The sequence below is a fragment of the Myotis brandtii genome, unplaced genomic scaffold (assembly GCF_000412655.1).
Source record: "Myotis brandtii unplaced genomic scaffold, ASM41265v1 scaffold934, whole genome shotgun sequence".
Lineage (NCBI taxonomy): Eukaryota > Metazoa > Chordata > Mammalia > Chiroptera > Vespertilionidae > Myotis > Myotis brandtii.
The window spans coordinates 720,928-734,377 of record NW_005371854.1 but is presented as its reverse complement, the minus strand read 5'-3'; the positions used below and the strand labels follow the sequence as shown (position 1 = coordinate 734,377).

Sequence of the window (13,450 nt, the reverse complement as noted above, 5' to 3'; positions counted from 1 at the left end):
CAAGGGGACCTGCTCTTCACTCAGACCAAGGTCAACAAATATGCAGCATCCTTAACCACAGCTGGCATTGGTAGTCTTCCAGCACACCCTTTCCTTGCTGACTCCAGATACCACCTTAGAATCCTTTGTGACACCGTGCTCCAGGTAGCCAATGCCGATCCATGAGACTTGTCGGGAGACCCCAAACTTGCTATTTTGAAGTAGACCCTTAAGTGGGACTCTGCCAACTCACTTTTCTCACACAATTATCTCAACAAATGCCTAGCAAGTGCCAGCCACTGTGCAAAACTCTAGAGATGTAATGTGCACAAAATAAAGACACAGCTCATAAAACTCAAAAACTCAGAGATTAGTGGGGAGGCAGACACTAATCAAATAATCACACAAAAAGATGTGACAATTATGATGGTGTGGACTTACTGTGTGCCATTTACACATTGTGTCATTTAAGTCTCAAAAATAACCAGTTTTTGTGGATGAACTCACTGGAGAGCAGAGAAATGTCATGATTTGTCCACAGTCAAATGTAAGTAGTGGAGCCAAGATTCCAAAAGGGGTTTTCAGGCCTCTTGCCCTGCCTTTCATTTGGGTTGCCTTTAAGAGCCAGTGTTGCCCATTCTCTCTAACGGTGGGTGGCAGGATGTCCCTGTGTGGCATTGAGCATGCTTTTTCTGTTTATTGTTTGATTCTTGTTCATTTCACTTTGGAGTTGCCACAGCTGGGAAAGAACAGTGGGACTGTGAGAAAGAGATTAAAGGGAGGGATTTGAGTCAGCCCCCAAAGGAAGGGGGAGCAAAGGGTACATGGTTAGAACTTAAGAAGACCCAGTTCAGACTAGAACCTCCGTGGTCCCCAAACAGCCCACCCAGACGGCACTCCAACATTTCTTGGCAGATCAAGAGCCCAATTGTTTAATTTTTACCCACATGTAATTAAGGCTTGCATCTTAGGAGCCTCTTACTAGTTCATTTTCTTGACTCTGGGATTCAGCTTGATCTGCTTCAGCTGGTGTGGGAGACCTTCGAGAACAAACTTGGGCTCTTTGCCTGGGGGTGGAAACCACTTGGAACGAGTATGAAGGAAAAGATTTCCCCCAGTGCCTCCCATCCACCAACCCAGAAGCAAAATGTTAGGGGTCCATTACTCATCTTTTGTAATCCTAATGAGCTTCTTGCTCTTTTCTATTCTGACAGTTATTTCTCAGAACTAAAAAACAAATTTAAAAGGTACAGACCATTGTTTCTGGATCTTTGGGACAAATCAAGGACAAATCTGTACAGAATGTCTGTGGAGTTGTTGGGAGTTTCTTAATAAATATATGTATTCCAGATCCCTCAGGATGCTTCCATTGACAGATGTCAGAGTGTGTCTTAATTTTTGGTCGGGAAAAATTTGGTCACTATGTACAGAAGAGCATTTATCACATCATACTGTAATTATTCTTCAGGAGTTTTATTCCCATCAGACAAAGTTCTCCAGGACAAAAGCCACGACAGGCTCATTTGTTATTCTCAGTGCCTGGAAGTGCCTGGTGCCTCCCCAAGTACCGTGTGCTGATTGCTGAACTCAGAGTGGCATTCGCTATGACCTGGGAGGCAGATTTCTAGCTCGCATCTAGTCGCCATAGCCAATACTGAGCAGGGGGTGTGGGCTGGAAGTGTGGGCCGGACCCTCCTTGGAGGAAAAGGACTTGAATGCTCAGGAGACTGGAGCTAATTGAAAGGGCACAGAGGTCCAATCAGGGCTTTAAAAATGTGATATTACCAAAAGTGATTTCTACCAATCTTCAACCATAGATGACTACCCTTTGGCGTCTCCAGGGATGATTTTGTCTTGATAACCAATGCTTGCCATTAAGCCCAATTAAGCCATGATGCTGCTTCCCGACAATAGTACAAACTGATAAATTCGGAGTCCCTCTCTCCTTATTAATTACTCATCAAAAATGCTGCTTTTTCTGCAAGGATCTTGGAGCAGCCGTCCTCAAGCTTTATAACGGCAAGGTCCCTTTTACACACTTAAAAGCTATTGGGAACTCCCGCAGTCTTTTGTTTATGTGGGTTGTGTCTCTCAATAGTCACCATGGGAAAAATTAAAACAGAAATTTAAAAATATTACTTACTTTTTGAAAAGGAACATGCAATGAATTAGCAATAATAAACTTACTACATGTTACCATATTTTATGAAAATAACTGTATTGTTCAAAACAAAAGAAATGTAGTGAAATGAGTATCATTGTTCTACATTTTTGCACATCTCTTTAACCTCTGATTTAATAGAAGACCCCTGGATTCTCATATTTGCCTCTGCATTTGACCTGTCATGGTTTATATTTTGGATTGTTATATATGAAGAAAATTCTATCTCGCCCAAGTAATTGGAAAAGGGAAGAATATTTTTTTAAAATATATTTTATTGATTTTTTACAGAGAGGAAGGGAGAGGGATAGAGAGTTAGAAACATCGATGAGAGAGAAACATCGATCAGCTGCCTCCCGCACATCCCCCACCGGGGATGTGCCCGCAACCCAGGTACATGCCCCTGACCGGAATCGAACCTGGGACCCTTGAGTCCGCAGGCCGACACTCTATCCACTGAGCCAAACCGGTTTCGGCAAGGAAGAATATTTTAATAACCTTTTCAGATCATTACAGATAATCTTCTTTGATACTATACCAAAACTCTGCAAATGGTACAGTAGTTCCCCTTATCCTCAGGGGATATGCTCCAGGACCCCCAGTGGATGCCTGAAACTGTAAATTGTACTGAGCCTTATATGTACTACTAGAGGCCTGGTGCACAAATTCATGCACCAGTAGGGTCCCTCAGCCTGGCCTGCGGGATCGGGCCAAAACCAGCTCTCTAACATCCCTCGAGGGGTCCCGGGTTGCGAGAGGGCACAGGCCAGGCTGAGGGACCCCACCAGTGCACGATAGGGGCTGAGGAGGAATGCGGGAAGTTGGCCAGCCAGGGAGAGACCGCCAGAGGGCTCTAAGGCTTGTCTGACCCAGCTCTCTCAGTCCTGATCAGCTGGACCCCAGCAGCAAGCTAACCTACCGGTGGGAGCGTCTGCCCCCTGGTGGTCAGTGCACTTATAGCAACTGGTCAACTGGTTGACTGTCTTCCCCCGGTGGTCAGTGCACATCATAATGAGCAGTTGAGTGGCCTTAGCATATCATTAGCATATTACGCTTTGATTGGTTGAACGGACAACCGGACACTTAGCATATTAGGCTTTTATTATATAGGATGTTTCTTCCTCTACATGCATACCTATGGTAAAGTTTAATGCCTTTCCCATCTTAACTAAGCACTCATCACGCTCTGTGGACATTGTTTTTGTAATGTGAGGTGGGACAGCCAAACTAGCATGAATTTATTTTTCCTTCTGCACAATTTCATTGGTAGAAGATTAGTTCTTAGAGTAGATCTTAGCAACCTCAGCATACGGTTGTGATTTTTTCCCCCTTATTAAGTTGAAAATGTTCAACTTTTCACATAAAGGAAGCACTTTACACCTTCTCTTTGACATATCTAAATTGCCAGCATTACTATTCTTAATAATTCTTAGCATTATTAAGTAAAATAAGGGTTACCTGAGCAGAAGCACTGATACTGTGACAGTCCATCTGATAACTAAGACAGCTACTAAGTGACTAACGGGCAGGTAATGTACACAGTGTGGATACACTGGACAAAGGGATAATTCACTTCCAGGGCAAGACAGCAGGAGATTTCATCACACTGCTCATACTGGTGTGCAATTTACAATTTATGAATTGCTTATTTCTGGAATTTTTTATTTAATATTTTCAGGCCGTGATTGAGCTCAGGAAACTGAAACCATGGAAAGCAAAACCTCAGACTGGGGGGAGAGGGGACTACTCTACTTTCTTAAAGGGTAATTACAATGTAGAATATTAAAACCATATTAATAAACTCATATTCTATTGCATTAAAATGCATTGCTTTCCTTGGCACTGTGAGTACATCTGATACAAATGAATGATTTTGTAACATCACACATTGGTCATTTGGAAAATATTGGTGTTCTGAGTTATGCAGATGATCCAAAAGTGGAGACGTTTCATTATACAGAATCAAAAATCACATTCATTATACCACTTCCAGTCTCATCAGAAAAGGGTTTAAATATTAGAAAGCTATAAAATTCATAGTGACAGATACAAGTTTTCTAAAATTCTAAGTTTTGCTTGAAAGCTTGAATTTTATCATTGGCCGCAAATGCTGTCAGGTGTGTTCCTTGAAGTGATAGGCTCACTTCATTGTTGAGAAAATGTCTGCCAGATTCTCAAGTCTGAATAACCATCATTTGTCAGTCCAGCTTGCACCTCAAACAATCGCACAAGTGCTTTTGTGCAAGACAATCATGGCACTTCAGTTTGCAGTTGAAGTGCTTTACGCAGATTTCCCAATTAGTCACACAGTACAATAGGAAGATGTGTACTCAAAGGTACAGAGATTTGATAAAATTAATAATTTATATGGTTTCATCAAGGACATTCTCAGGGGAAACTGACTTTCATGGTTGTTGTGCGCTGCACGTTTCTGGCGGTGAAGAATACACTCTACTGATACAGCTCAAGGCCACTGCCTTGATCCGCACTAACTTCCAATAGTTTTACTCACCTTGGGTTTGCACCATCAACGGATTTTGGGTTGGTTTTATTTCCCCATCAGCAATGTTAATGTCAACACATTGGAAAAGGCAAATCATATCTTAGTACTGTTATGAGAACAGTTTCACCTCACAGTCTCCCTGGAAAGGCCTCAGAGAGCCCCGAGGTCGCTGTGGCACTCTCTCAAAGTAAACCACGACTTTGAGAACCTCTGCAATAATATAAGATAGCAACTTAGGGTGCCTGTCCTTCTGTTCTCTTTGGATAACTTGCCCTTGAGCATTCAGATGGGGGATTGGGCAACACCCTTATGCCTTCAGCCATCTGTTGTGTGGGCCACATCTGCCCTGGCTCTTCTCGGCCATTATGCAAAATGGTTAGCTCCAAACACTGATGGTTTTGGAGCTCCGTCTCTTGGAGACCAGAGCACTTTCTGCATCCAGTGCACCCCTTCCTCTTGGAGGGGGCAGGTGTGGGGAGCTAGGGAAGATGACCTAAATGACTTCTGACATCCCCCCTCTATTGTAATGCCATAAATCCCTGCTGGCCATCTGGAAATAGCAAAATCCTGTTAAAACACTCCCAATTGAGTACTTTTTTAGAAATCTGTTTTAAGGCCGGTTCATGCAAGTTTTACTTCATAGGTGGAAAAAACCTAAAGCACAAAGAAGTTCAGGGCTCAGATCTCATAGCCAGAGTATCAGAACCAAAATCAAAGCTCAGCACTCCTGATTCGTTTCCGCCTTCCTCTGAGGGATGTCGTGAGGCAGGCTTCTCTCCTCTGCAGTGAAATCGAATGTCTTATACACAAAGCACCTTTTAATAAGGCCCTGCTGTACCACCATGGCCTCAACAGATACCAAACTCTGAACAGCTTTGCCCCACTATACAAAGACCTACTCTGCGGAGATCCTTAGAAGTCAAAGTTTACATTCTCTGAGCCTGAACAGAGTTCTAGAACCCTGGGGTATTAACAGTGCTAGTGTGCTCCCCCCACCCCCCACTCCGCACTTCCCACCCCACCCCAGTGTCTGTCCTCAGCAGTGTGGTGAGTGTAGTGCCCAGCTGCGGTCCAGGAGCGAGTGTTCTTCACAGAAACACGGTGACTGGGCAGTGTTACTGCATAGGGGTGTCCCAGGAGTTGGAGACATGCCCAGTCTTTGCCAGGGGATTGGGAGTTGCCTAACACATGCTGAGTCTCTTTACTCTCTTGTTCTGAACACAGCTCCTGGGTTTTTGACAAATGCTTCCACTCGGGAGAGACTCTGTAATCTCCCTTGATAATGTAAAATGCATGACTCCCCCATTCTTGGATATAGGTTTAACACTGTTTAACAAATAAATATTGACAAAAAGAAAACCTTTTCCAGGAGCCAATTATTTTTTGCATTTGGGAACACTACCTCAAATATAAACATGGCCACTGGGAAATATACTCTACAGAATCGAAGTTAATTTTACAGTGAAATTCAGCCACTTTTTCCACTGGTTCACTTAATTTGAAAAATCATTCATTATTAAATCCAATCACATGAAAGACCGCCATGCTAACACTTGGCAACGACTTTCATTTCTTTGTATATTCATCTGTATATAGAGTTCCTATATCACATGTGAACACATTTTTGCATTGGATTGTGTTTCCACGGCCACAATTTATTACATCAGCTTGCTCTTACCGCTCACCTAACTGTTCTCTTATTGAACAGTTAGGTGATGCCAGGGCCTTTGCAAACATAAAAAGCACTGCAATACCAAAACTTTGTACATAAAACCTTCCTCTTCCCTTTCTACTTCCTTTGAATTATTTCTTTGAGATAATTTTCCAGTAGTAAGACTGCTGGATCAAAGGAGATGGACTTTTGTGGCTCTTGAGGTTTTTTTTGCCACATTCTTCTCCAAAACATTTCTATCACTTCACCATGCGACCAAGAATGAATAAATATATCTGTGTCTCCCAGCCTCTTCAGTGTTCAGTGTTTGAGTTTTGCCAGGTAATGGTAATAAAAAACGAATCTTATGATTTTAAATTGAGATTGGTTCAATTACTAACACACTTGAATCTTTTTTTATTTTGTTTATTGTCCTTTGCCTTTAAAACCACTAGGGTGTTGGCAGGAATCGGATCTGACTTTGCTCATTATCTCCTCGAGGCCTAGCTTATTGTCTGGCATATTGAATGCTTCTCAATAAGTAGTGTTGTATGAACGAAGGAATGGATAGATGAATAGCAAATACAAAATGAGCAAGGGAGGGAATGGAAGGAGATGAGCAGTGAAAAGCCATGAAGAGGTGAAGGCAGGAGAGAGATAGGACCTTACATGGCTGCTGAATGCAGAACACATTGGATGGAGCTAGTGGTATATGGGAAGATGGGTTAGGGAGATATCACAGTGATGGTGATACCTCAGACTAAGGCAGTGAACATGGTGATGGAGGGAGGGATGGATCTGAGATCTTTTAGAGGTAGATTCTTCATGGATTGGATGTGGAGGAGTGAGAGAGAAACATTAAAGCTGACAAGCCAGGTTTCTGGCTTGGAAGGGAAGGTAGTATGCTTCCTTCTTAAAATATTCCTCAATATTATCATCTTTCTATATTTATAAATGATTGTGAAATAATTTTATCAAGTTCTATAAAGGATCCTATCAGAATTTCAAGTGGGATTGCACTAAATCCCCAAATTATTTTGGGAAGAATTATTAGCTTTATAATATTTAGCTTGCTCAATTCCTTCCCATTCATGGGTAAGACTATTATTTGTGGGTTTCATTAGGACAGTGGGTTGCCTAGGACAGTGATTTTCTCCATATATGGACCATAGGACTCTTCTCTTGATCTAATTTCAGAAACAAAATTAAACATTCAACAAACAATAATCCCACTGCTTTCTGCCATCACTGGGAAATTCTTCCCCAGGCTGAGTAACTGTGCCCATCAGACCTCCCAGCTGTGCCGCCACCAGTCTGAGTCACAATAGAGCACACCCCCAGGAAATAGAATTTGATACCAAGCACCTGTGTCATGATACACCAGTTCAGTGAAAGAAGGGGCAAAAGAGAAAGCATTAAATAGCTTCTTCCCTTTTTTTCTCCTCCCTTCCCTCCACCTTTCTGGGAAGTCTTATAGCAACAACTCACTATTTGTAGAGTAGAAAAGGAAAATCAGTAATCAGTTTTCCAGTTAAACATAGCAGGTCAAACATACACATTAATCTCTGATCTTTCCTCAATTCCCATAAAGATAACATTAGATGAATAAAAAGGATATAAACCCACAAAGACAAGAAAAGAGGAAAGAAGGCTACAATAACACCAAAATCTGGAGGATGAAAGATATAGAGAAAGGGTAACTGTCTTAGCAGAGCATGGAAAGATGAATCCTAAAACCTGCACAGAGGGCAGTGCCTAGGAACCAAGCCAGTTCTTTGTACAAATGCGGGAATAGCCTCAGGAACTAAAAGAAGGTCAAGGGCTCAGCACAATGAATGAAAAAGGCATATTATCTTGACATTTTAGAATAATGAGCATAGGGACAACCCAACAAGCATCCAGAAAAACTAGTCACAAGCAAAAGATCAGGAACCAAGTGGCATCAGACCTCTTTCAAACAACACAAAGCTGTAAGATAATGGAGCAATGTCAAACTCCAAACCCATGGTTATAAATTCTCAAGGGAGACCATTTCTGTTCTGCCCAGAGTCCAGGTGGACACAGAGAACCTTTCTTTCTGGATCACTTTTTCATGGAAAGTTTTTCCATCCAAGGGCCCTCATCTTCCTGCTTCCGTTTAACCTTGACATGTCCTTATAAATTATTCCTTCATCAAACTCTTCTCTCTTGCCTCATTGCTTATGTCATCAATCTCCTGCGGGACCTGACTGATGTGGCCACACTTTCAGAAATTGATTCTTGACTCTGTACATGTATTACCTTGGTACAATAACAAGCAAAATTAACAAATACAGTAAAGTCAGTCATCACGATAGGATTTTGACTACATCCCCCCACCTTTGAGTTAGAATCCCCCACCTGTCAAATGCTGCTTCCCTCCCATTGCTCATAGGACATCCAAATGGGACTGTCTTCCCTCTGGGCCTGTGGGTAAACTTGGGTGCCAATTCAATTCCCATTCCTTAGGCCTCTAATTCCCTTCTCCCTTTCTAGGCACTAGGCTCTCATTCCACCCAAAGCATATTCAAAGAAGCAAAGTTATAAGTAGATACTTCAGTGCTTACATGTTAGGTGGTTTCTGAAATTTTAGCTAGGAGAACACCCTTTTTTTAAAAAAAATAATTATTTTATTAATTTTCCACAGAGAGGAAGGGAGAAAGACAGAGAGCCAGAAACATTCCTTCATCAAACTCTTCTCTCTTGCCTCATTGCTTATGTCATCAATCTCCTGCGGCACCTGACTGATGTGGCCACACTTTCAGAAATTGATTCTTGACTCTGTACATGTATTACCTTGGTACAATAACAAGCAAAATTAACAAATACAGTAAAGTCAGTCATCACGATAGGATTTTGACTACATCCCCCCACCTTTGAGTTAGAATCCCCCACCTGTCAAATGCTGCTTCCCTCCCATTGCTCATAGGACATCCAAATGGGACTGTCTTCCCTCTGGGCCTGTGGGTAAACTTGGGTGCCAATTCAATTCCCATTCCTTAGGCCTCTAATTCCCTTCTCCCTTTCTAGGCACTAGGCTCTCATTCCACCCAAAGCATATTCAAAGAAGCAAAGTTATAAGTAGATACTTCAGTGCTTACATGTTAGGTGGTTTCTGAAATTTTAGCTAGGAGAACACCCTTTTTTTAAAAAAAATAATTATTTTATTAATTTTCCACAGAGAGGAAGGGAGAAAGACAGAGAGCCAGAAACATCGATGAGAGAGAAACACCAATCAGCTGCCCCCTGCATATCCCCCACTGGGGATGCGCCCACAACCAAGGCACATTCCCCCGACCAGAATCGAACCTGGGACCCCCTAGTCTGCAGGCCAACGCTCCATCCACCGAGCCAAACCGGCCAGGGCTAGGAGAACACCCTTTAATAATGGGGAGTACGTTTTCAAAGCTCATGTTTCCTGGTATAAATATATATGCAATTTCTCTAAACACTGAGACTTGAACAAATTTTAATTTTTCCTAAATGATTTCCTTTCCCTCCTGAAAGCTTTGAAGTTTCTTTCTTGTATATCCTTAATAATTTTCTAGGATTATTTTACTTTTTTTTTTATTAGGAACCTGATTTCCAATTTTCGTCATATTTTCTGCCAGGTTATACTTAGTATACTAGAATGCTATTGATCTTTTATTCACTTTTATTGCAACTATATGCTTTTATTACTAATAGTTTTATCCACAATTCCTTGGATTACATAAGTAATCATTCATCATTTGCCTGCAAAGAGCAACATGTTTTTTGTCTTTTTTTTTTTCCTTCTGATTACTATCCTATGATTTCTATGGTGCTCTTGTTCACTAACAAGAATCACCATTACAATCAAATAATAATGGTAAAAGTGGATAATTTTGTTTGACTTCTATTTGCACTTAAAATGCATTTAATATTTCTCTTTTTAAAAATCTTTATTGTTGAAAGTATTGCATATGTCCCCTTTTTTCCCCATTGACACCTTCTAGCCCAACCCCACCCATGCTCGTGCCCCTGCCCTTGCCCTTGCCTTTCATCACCCTATTGTCTGTGTCTATGGGCTCTGCATATATACATACCAGTTCTTTGGTTTATCTCTTCCCATCCACCCATCCACCCTTACCTTCCCTCTGAGATTGGACAGTCTGTTCCATGCTTCTATGTCTCTGGATCTATTTTGTTCATCAGTTTATTTTGTTCATTAGATTCTACATATGAGTGAGATCATGTGATACTTATCTTTCTCTGACTGGCTTATTTTGCTTAGCATAATACTCTCCAGGATCCTCCATCCTGTCTCAAAGAGTAAGAGATGCTTCTTTTTTATTGCTTTAATATCTATTAAGCATAATGTTGACTTTTGACCTTAAATAGATATTTATATAAATGTCTACTTTTAATTTTTAAATGGTTATTGGACTTTTCAAATGCTATTTGTAGCCCCTATGGACATATAATTGTTATTATTTAATTTCTTTTTGTAGAATATTATAATTAACTAGAAGCCTGGTGCGCAAATATTCATGCACTGGGATGAGGGGGGGGGCGGGGGCCCTCAGCCCAGCCTGCTCCCTCTCACAGTCCGGGAGCCCTCAGGAGATGTCCTACTAATGGCTTAGGCAGAGACTGGGCCTAAGCCGCAGTCTGGCCTCCCTCTGCGGGAGGTGACCAGGCCAATCAGGGGAAGGTGCCGCCTGCATCACCCCACTGCTGCTGCCACTGCCAGCCGCAGCAGCTGCTGGCCCTCAGACCTTGCTTCTTAGCGCTGGCCCTGCCCCCTGCCCACTGGTGGGCAATCTGGGCCCAGGCCAGCTTGGGGAGGGACTGTGGGAGGTTGAGGCACAGCAGGTCGCACCCTGTCCAGCCTCTGTGGAGGTGCGGTGCCAGGACTGGGCCCATGCTACTGCCTCTGTGGCTGCCTCTGCGGAAGAGGCAGCACCGGGACCGGGACCATGCAGCCCCCTCTCCTGCTGCCTCTGTAGAAGGGGCCGCAGCACTGGACCGGCCAGCACTGCAGCCTCTCCTGCGCTGCCGCCTCTCCAATGCTGCCGGCCCTCTCAGCATCTGCGGCTTTTGTCCGGAAGGACGTCCAGAAGACGTCTGGTCTATCCGGTCTAATTAGCATTTTACCCTTTTATTAGTATAGATAGTTTTTCATTTGCTAGACTACTCTTCCATTCTGTGGTGAACCTAACTTGATGGTGTGTTTTTTCCTTCAGTGCATGTGCATAATTATTATTCTCCCACTACTATATACTATTTGCAAGATGTCATATTTATTTTTACACACATTTGCTCAATAACACTTGCGCCCCATAGGATGAATGTGGGAGGTTGAGGCACAGCAGGTCGCACCCTGTCCAGCCTCTGTGGAGGTGCGGTGCCAGGACTGGGCCCATGCTACTGCCTCTGTGGCTGCCTCTGCGGAAGAGGCAGCACCGGGACCGGGACCATGCAGCCCCCTCTCCTGCTGCCTCTGTAGAAGGGGCCGCAGCACTGGACCGGCCAGCACTGCAGCCTCTCCTGCGCTGCCGCCTCTCCAATGCTGCCGGCCCTCTCAGCATCTGCGGCTTTTGTCCGGAAGGACGTCCAGAAGACGTCTGGTCTATCCGGTCTAATTAGCATTTTACCCTTTTATTAGTATAGATAGTTTTTCATTTGCTAGACTACTCTTCCATTCTGTGGTGAACCTAACTTGATGGTGTGTTTTTTCCTTCAGTGCATGTGCATAATTATTATTCTCCCACTACTATATACTATTTGCAAGATGTCATATTTATTTTTACACACATTTTCTCAATAACACTTGCCTTAGCCCCATAGGATGAATATGGCTTCCTATTTAAAGAAGAAGAATTTGAGTCCCAGGAAGGTTAGCAATTAGGTGCAGTTCATAGAGTCAATGCTGGTAAAGTCAGGCTTTGAATGAGGTCCATCTGACCCTAAGCCCTTTGGCCATGACTCTCCTTTAAAATACTAATGATCAGTATTGTTTTTAAATTTTTCACAAGTATATGCAAGAGCGAAATAGGTCTACAGTTTCTGATTTTTAAATATGATCTTTATGTGACTTTAGTCTCAAGATCATATTAACTTTCAGAAGGAAATTAGTTAGTTACTACCTACCCATATCTATCAGTCATTGATACTTTGAAGGAGGTAACCACAAACATAATTTTTCCTCCATCCTCACCTCCACTTTCTCTTCCAATTTCTTCATCAGTTATTGCTGTACTCAGGCTCTTTATTTTGTGTTAGTTTTAGAATTTTATTTCTTTCCTTAAAAAATTATCTACTTTACTCAGATTTTCATAGTCCATAGCAAACCACTATAGAGTACAAAAAGGATAATTCTTCTTCATTTCATGACTAAATCTACCTGTGTTGGCCTTATCAAATAAGTTTTGTTAACTTAGTAAATAATGCTATTTTTATCCCTTTTCTAATTTACATATATTTGGTTTACATATACTATTCTCTCATTTCTTTTAGATTGCCCTTTTGTTTCTGTGCTAAATTTTTATATTATTTAATTAATATTGCTTACTTAATATGCTGATTTTCCCTTTTTTATTTTTTAAAATATTAATAATAAATGCAATTATAGCTGTGACTTATCTTCCTAGTAGAGTTCTGAGTGCCTCCTAGAGATTTTAATATGTAGTTCTCATTTTCATAGTTGTTTTTTTTAAGAAAGTACTTTTGTACTCTTTCTACTTGACATACTTGTTAATTAGCTGAGTATATTTAAATTTCCAACTAATCAAAGATTTGGGTTTCTATTTGTGTTTCAAATTTTGTTTTGGTAATAGAGTAGTAAATAACTCTTGTTTTTTTTATTTTAACAGTGTTTTTTATTATAACCTTGTATATGTTTACTTTAGAAAGCCCTTTTTTCTTATTCTACTTCAGATGCTGAGGAGTATGTTACTTATTTCATACAACATGAGAATTATTGGTCCATGCAAGGCCCCTATGGCTTTATTTGTTTCTTTCATTTCATTACCCCACATACATTGTGATTACTATATATTACAATTTTTCTGCCATCTTATATTTTCTGATTATAACTTTTTTTAAAAATACCATTTCTTTTCTTTCCATGCCTAAATTAAAGTTTTTTTCTACTCATTTAGAAGTTACTTGGTTC

At 41.4% G+C, this 13,450-nt stretch overlaps 1 protein-coding gene across 1 annotated transcript in view; it reads left to right on the top strand.

Moving 5' to 3' along the window:
• The window catches only part of SPON1 (spondin 1, extracellular matrix protein), a gene marked incomplete at its 5' end in the record, with an annotated part of 256,193 nt that overhangs the window by 110,164 nt on the left and 132,579 nt on the right, over positions 1 to 13,450 (top strand). The window lies entirely within an intron of this gene.